This window comes from Dermochelys coriacea, chromosome 3 (genome assembly GCF_009764565.3).
Source record: "Dermochelys coriacea isolate rDerCor1 chromosome 3, rDerCor1.pri.v4, whole genome shotgun sequence".
In the NCBI taxonomy this organism is placed as follows: Eukaryota; Metazoa; Chordata; order Testudines; family Dermochelyidae; genus Dermochelys; species Dermochelys coriacea.
In genome coordinates, this window is record NC_050070.1 from 169,603,984 (window position 1) to 169,609,983 (window position 6,000).

Here is a 6,000-nt window from a genome sequence, read left to right on the forward strand (position 1 = left end):
GGGGATGTGAGCTCTGGGGTGGAGCTGGGGATGAGGGGTTTGGCATGCAGGAGGGAGCTCCAGGCTGGGGAGTGGGGCAGAAGGGTTCAGGGTGTGGGAGGGGGCTCTGGGCTGAGGCAGGGGGTTGGGGTGCAGGGGCATGAGGGCTCCATCTGGGGGTGCAGGCTCTGGTGTGGGGCCAGGGATGAGGGGTTTGGAGTGCAGGAAGGAGTTCCAGGTTTGGGGGGGCTCAGGGCTGGGGCACAGGCTTACCTCCAGCGGCTCCCGGTCAGTGGCACAGCCTGGGGGCTAAGGCAGGCTTCCTGTCCTGGCACCCTAACCCTAATCCAGCAGGTCCACTTCCTAGATGGAGGTGCGTCAGGTGGCTCTGCATGCTGTTCTCGCATGCAGGCACTGCCCCCGCAGCTCCCATTGGCCGTGGTTCCAGTCAATAGGCGTGTGCAGCCAGTGTTTGGGATGGGGGCAGCGCACGGAGCCCTGTAGCCCCCCCACCTAGGAACCAGACTTGCTGGTAGGTCTAGCCTGCCTTAGCTCCACAGCACCACCAACCAGACTTTTAATGGCCCAGTCAGCAGTACTGACCGGAGTTGCCAGGGTCCCTTTTCGACTGGGTGTTTCGGTCGAAAACTGGACACTTGGTCACCTTACTGGGGAGTCAGCTCCCCAAATCCACCAGCTGTAGGCAACACCAGCACTGCCCCCCTAGACCTATGTAGGCCCTGCTGTCTCTTTACAGGTTAGTGATGGGCACATTCCAATCCTCAAACACTTGGAGCGTCTCCCTGACTGTTCACTGGACACTCACAGTATTTTCAGATTCGCTGCTTACCATTTTCACCTCAGATCATTGCTCCACTGAACACACAGCACTTAGATATGTTTATAGTGGAAACAAGTAAAATTTGATTTACCGTACCATAGAGATTCTATTGATAGCAAATAGAAGTATTGGAAACAAATGGTTACATATAAAATAAAATCATAACACTCAGTCTAGAACCTAGACTTACTTATCTAAATAATCTCCTGTCTTACAGAGCAAGGCTCACCCAAAGTCCTTCCAGCATTTTATGACCAGGCTTGGCTGCGATCTTCCATTCACGAGACAAGTCATGTTGTCAGCTTGCCTCCTTGGTGAAAAATTCAGGCTGTCTCTTGGTACCCTTAGATATATCAGAAGAGTCCTTTGTTCATTTCCATAAGCAGCACACTTCCTGCTGATTGTTCTTTCCTGCTGCTTCCCTCACTTGTTGATTTTGAAAACTTTTGATTAGCATCAGGCTCAGTAGGCAAATAGACCACCACTGTGAATTGGACAATACACAATAACCAGACAGGGAGATAAGCATCTGTTTGAACCCTCTATCTGAAAGGATCCTGTTTGAGACATTTCACTCTCCTGGTTACCTGTTTTAAAACCATAATTTTCAGTTTAGAAATATAACTCCTTAAATATTATCTGTACACACATTTTGCAATGATTGTGATGACCAGTGGGCTACTGGTTCTCGGTAGAGACCTCGCATATCACTCACTGGTGCATTATGCTTATATCTGACTATGGGGATTCCTATAAAACTGTATGCACCCCTGTGCCCTCTGCCAATTGGCACCAAGAGGTTCTTGGGGTACAGAAAGTCATGCGTCTACCCATTTGACTTCAGCCTCACTCCCTATCATTTTGTCACTAGACTTGAAAATTCTACGTTTACTTACAGTACATCCTCTAAAAAAGACCCCATATAACCTTTTGGAAATACAAGGCGTATTGGGTTTGCCGTGGGAGAGAACTTCAGTTATCCTGACATGTGCTATTTCTTTACTGCAATCCTCATGGGGACTCTGAACATTATGAAGGAGAACTTTATGACCCAAAAGCAAAAGCCACCAACTGGGAAAAGAGAAGCTATCCAGAGGGAAGCAACGCTGAGAATGTGAGAGTATGAGGGAAACTTGGCACCAAGAACTATGACCTAAATGAATTTTGAAGGAGGCTGTGTTCATGTACACAGTACTATGGTGGCAACCAGTTAAAGGAACAAGTTGTGAGGAGTTTGGAAAACTAATAGCCAGGGTCCAACGGGTAGAAGTATTAAAAGCTTATGCTCCTGAACTGGATCTCTGAGACTTGTCCAGATACATTCCATCCTCACTTTTCCCTGGTCTAATGGTCAGTAGTACATGACCAGCATTGTTAGTTTTTCCTTTGTTTTGTTTTGTTTTTGACTCCTGAATCAGAGGATTTCTCCACTGCTGCCTCCTCCAGTCTCATATCCCATGTTACTGCTTTCATAAATACTTTTGCTTCTTTTCCCATCCGTCTCTCTTATAAGGACCATATCTGTTAATGTTGTTATTCCTGATGTAGTACATTCTATAAAGTTTCAGTGATACGATTAGCTTGCACTCTCCATGTACAGCAGCAATTATATTCCCCATATGCCTTGCATTTGTATAAATAGAAACTACAACATTATCACATTCTTTTCCTTGTAAAGTTCCTTTTCCTTTTGTTTTGTGGCCCATCCCCAACTTCATTAAGTACCAGATCCAAAGTCGACTGAAGTCAATGGGAGCTTTCTGTTTGACTTCAGCAGGTTATGGATCAAGATCTAACAGGGCAAAATCCTGGTTCTATGGAAATCAACTGCAACACTCCTGCTGAATTTCATTGAGACAGAATTTGGCCCAATAGGAATGATCCAAAGTCAATGGGAGTGTGTCCATTGATGTCATTAGCGTTTGGATCACGGTCTATAAGTGCAGACTCAAATACGTAGACAAATGCATATCTGGGCAAGAGGTAGAAAAAAGCTTGCAAGTTTTATGCTGAAGGAAAGAATGTGAATGCCTATATTCAAGGAATATTCTCATTATCCAAAGAGACGTCATACTAGTGAAATTATAACCCCCCATAAGGTCGACATTATGGGTTGTGATGTAGGTTCATTTTCAAAGTCAACAACCTTGAGGGTTCTTTTGAGATTTTTTTTAAAATAGCTTATATTAGAAAATCTGGAATCATGTAATCATAAAGAGTACAATTAAGCACATAATCTTGGTTATTTTTGACATCTGTGTACAGTTAAGAGTCCATGGCAATTTTTTGCATCTCCCCACCCTGCAACCTAGTGCCATCTGTGTTGTAATATTTGCTGCTCTGTTTGTGTTTCTACATCTGTGTTGTTGCTGAATATTCCATGACACTTGGCCATTTTCATTGATGCTGAAAAAAAGCATGGAACCAATAGTTGCTTGATTAAGACAATTATCAAGTACCAACAAGCAACTAAACAGAATTACATTTGCAGTCAACAGATACTAAAATCCCACTGAATGATTGTTTAGAAGGGTGAACAGAAACATGGAAAAGAAATGCTGATAATTTGAAAATTGCACAGCAGATTCTCTGGTAAAGATATAGCCCCTTTGTGGGGCTTTGGTTATTCACAGGGGCCAGAAAGCCACAGGATGTTCCCAGCTGAAGATTTCACCCAGCTCCTACACTGCCCACTCTGTAGCCCTCAGGACAGAGGGTAAGTTGGGGAAGAGGGGCATGATCTGTGCTCTGGTTATTCTCCACGAGCATAAGGGTTCTTTGAGGCCAGGGCTAACCAGCATACATTAGAGCAGTCCCAGGTTGCTATAAAGCAGGGATCTCAAAGTCCTGGTCCGTGGGCCATCTGCAGCCCGAGAACCTCCCCACTGCGGCCCACGGAGGAGAGACCCATGCAGCCACGCTGCCTGCTCTGTCTGCTGCAGGCTCTGCCCCACACAGCTGCCATTGGCTGGGAGAGAGGGACAGAGATATCATCACTAGTTGCCGGGCAGAGTCAGCCATGGCGGCAGGGTCACTTTTTTCCACAATGAATATAAATAAGTCAAAATACCAAACACAACTATCCGATGCACATCTTGCTGCAATCCTGAAAGTTTCAACTGCTCAGTCACTGAGGCCAAACATCAACAAACTGACAGAACGGAAGCATTGCCAGGTGTCGGGCCAACACTAAAAACTCTCTGGCAAGCAAAGAATTGTATAAAGTTGTATGACACTTTTATTATTTCTAAGAAATTTGAAATAAAAAATACAATATAAATGTTTTCTTTTCTGACATTATTGGCCCGCTGGGAGGATTTGAGGACTGGCACTGGCCCTAAGGAAACTGAGTTTGAGACCCCTGCTCTAAAGCATAGCAGGGTCAATGTATAGCCAACTCCTTCCCCCCACCAGCTGTGCTCATGCTGGTCTAAAGTATGCCAGGGTCAACATACAGTTAGCACTAGCTGGGCTCAGCAGACAATGGATGCAGCTAAGAATGCCTTGTGTATTTTTAATTCCTGGCATCACAGAAGTTAAAGAGAGAAAACTCCAGTTAAGTCATCCAGTCCATCCCCCTGCAGGGAAGCTCTTTTCTCCACCAGACTTTTTTTTAGTGTTTAGTCAGGACCTGCATGAATGGGACTTCTTCGCTTGGAAAATTGTTCCCTAGTCATGTAAATCTCAGTGTCTGAAACCTTATCCTGATATCTGCTACATTCCTTAATTTCCTTAATTTAATTTGGTTACTCTGAGTTATACCCTTTGTATTATGCTACATAATCCCTCTCCATCCTTGACATTTCAGGCTCTTGTTTTTTGCAGGTCCATCCTAACAATCTCACTAATTCTAAATTGGAGCAGGAATAAGCCATATAGACACTGCTGGAGATGGGAGAAACAGTAGTTGGTTTTTCAAGACCTCCCTTGTTTAGTTAGCCAAAGACCCTATTGTTTTCTCCTAAGAAAAGACAAAAAAAGGAAGAATAGAGAGGAAAGGCATAACTTGTGCTTACCAGGACATAATAGCATGTCTATTGCTCTTACTCTGTCAGATGAAAAGGTAGTAGAAAGAGGGGAATTCACCCACTTTAGAGAACTCCTCTTTCAAGGACAAAAGAATATGCTTATCTGAAGACAAAAATCCCATACTGGGCATATCTCTACCTTTAACACGTCCCCAGCTCTCTGTTTAACAGGTTTTTCTGAGGTGGTCCATTCTTCAGTCCTTCCTCCAGCTCCGCCAGAATGTGAGATCCCATTGAAAGCCTCTTTTGTCGTACTCAGTCATACGAGACAGTGACTCCTTTCTGAGCTGATGTTTCTCTGCATCATTTTCCACCAAATGCATCCGATGAAGTGAGCTGTAGCTCACGAAAGCTTATGCTCTAATAAATTTGTTAGTCTCTAAGGTGCCACAAGTACTCCTTTTCTTTTTGCGAATACAGACTAACACGGCTGCTACTCTGAAACCTATCTAAAATGAATGGATTTTTTCTCTTTGCTGATAGTGTACTTTTGCATGGGCAGACTGACTGGATTTGAACCAATTAACAGGAAGAAACACTTCTCTGTGACTGAAAAAGACAACTTTACTGAGAGAAAATAAATGCTACAAAAATACAGCTATGGATTTGGCACCTTTTGCAACCATAGGGCTTTGAACTTCAAAAACAGTAATGTTGTCCCAGTCCTACTTCTTCTCTCAGCAGGGTCTATTACATTTGCCTAGTAGAGCACACATCAGTAATTTAGCCAAAAAAACCCAACCAACGGGCCAAATTTTGTTCTGACTTGTAAACCCAGTGTAATGGAATGTACTGGCTTTGTGTGAGTGAGTGAGGTTGCCCTTTTGTGGCTGGGCCCACAAAGAAGATAAAGGACCTACTATTGCTTCTAGTTAAGGGAATTGTTCTTTAGCTCCAGCGTCCAAGGCCTATGTTCTTAGAGCTGAAAGACAAAGGTTTTATTTTTAACTCCACAAGGATGTGGTTGTGATTTATGTAGTAAAGAGTCTGGATGTATTCCAGTGAGTCAGTGCAGAATTTGGTGTGCTTCTAAACAAACCAACTAAAACAACTCTACATCTATATAACTGTGAACAGTACAGTGAAAGTACTTGCACAAGATGCCACCTCTTCTCTTAAGAGATTGCTTCAACATATCTTCAAAAATGTACT

At 43.8% G+C, this 6,000-nt stretch overlaps 1 long non-coding RNA gene across 1 annotated transcript in view; it reads left to right on the forward strand.

Moving 5' to 3' along the window:
• The window catches only part of LOC122459514, a 100,013-nt gene extending 98,855 nt beyond the window's left edge, over positions 1-1,158 (forward strand). Inside the window, exon 3 of the long non-coding RNA XR_006280259.1 lies at positions 1,038-1,158. This is a non-coding gene — a long non-coding RNA (uncharacterized LOC122459514). The remainder of the gene's footprint in view (positions 1-1,037) is intronic.
• Positions 1,159-6,000: the final 4,842 nt, after the last annotated feature.